We start from the raw sequence: 1,363 nt of genomic DNA on the forward strand, positions 1-1,363 counted from the left end.
TCGGTGAGGAAGGAGGAGAACCACCGCATAACCGTGCCTCCCACTCCCAACTCAGCCAGACGCCGCAGCATGATACCGTGGTCCACCGTATCAAAAGCCGCTGAGAGGTCCAAAAGAACTAGGACAGAGGAACAACCCCTTTCCTGGGCCCTCCAGAGATCATTCACCAATGTGACCAATGCCGTTTCCGTGCTGTATCTCGGCCTGAAGCCCGACTGGAGCGGGTCTAGATAGACTGTTTCCTCCAGGTGTCGGGGAAGCTGCCACGCAACCACACTCTCCACAACCTTCGCCACAAAGCGAAGGTTGGAGACTGGACGATAATTAGCTAATACATCTGGGTCCAGGGAAGGCTTCTTAAGGAGGGGCCTCACCACCGCTTCCTTCAAGGTTACGGGGAAGAAACCCTCCCACAAAGAAGCATTTATAATTCCCTGGAGCCAGGCTTGTGTACCCTCCCGGGCAGCCAGTACCAGCCAGGAGGGGCACGGATCCAGTAAACATGTGGTTGCATTCAGCCTCCCGAGAATCCTGTCCACATCCTCAGGAGCCACAGAGTCAAACTCCTCCCATATAACCGTCTCAAGACTTGCTCCTGACTCCTCCCCCGGGGCCACCCAGTCAGAGTCAAGACCTTCTCGAATCCGAGCGACTTTGTCATACAGATATTGAGCAAAATCCTCGGTCCTCCCCTCCAGGGAATCCTCTCCCCCCCTCAGCTGAAGGAGAGAGCGGGTCACCCTGAAGAGGGTGGCTGGGCGATTATCTGATGACGCAATGAGGGTGGAGTAGTAGTTAGACCTCGCCACCCTCATCGCCACTAGGTAGGATCTAACCTGTATCCTTGCCTGTGTTCGGTCGAATTCGGTTCGGCTCGTCCTCCAACTGCTCTCCAGGTGTCTTTTCCGGCGCTTCATCTCTCTCAGCTCCTCGGTGAACCAGGGAGCCAATTGAGATCTGCGCCGGGTCAGAGGCCGCAAAGGCACGACTCGGTCCAATGCTGCGGCAGCGGCCGTCTCCCAGGCCGCCGCCAGGTTTTCAACCGAATCGTGAACTAGGTCCTCAGGATATGGCCCAAGCTCCGTCAGGAACCTCTCTGGGTCCATCAGGCGCCTGGGGCGGAACCATCTAAGCGGTTCCTCCTCCCTGCGGTGGGGGGGAGCTGTCCGGAAGTCCATCCTAAGGAGTGAATGATCTGACCATGACAGGGGCTCTACAACTACCTCCCCCATTTCCAGATCATTCTGCCACTGGCCAGAGACAAAAATTAGATCTAGTGTGTGTCCCCCCTCGTGAGTCGGGGCATGAACTAATTGGGTCAAGTCCAAGGCCGTCATGGAGGCCAAGAACTCCCGAGCCGCCG

Source organism: Protobothrops mucrosquamatus, unplaced genomic scaffold (assembly GCF_001527695.2).
Source record: "Protobothrops mucrosquamatus isolate PMUCROS unplaced genomic scaffold, P.Mucros_1.0 scaffold1076, whole genome shotgun sequence".
NCBI classification, from domain to species: Eukaryota; Metazoa; Chordata; class Lepidosauria; order Squamata; family Viperidae; genus Protobothrops; species Protobothrops mucrosquamatus.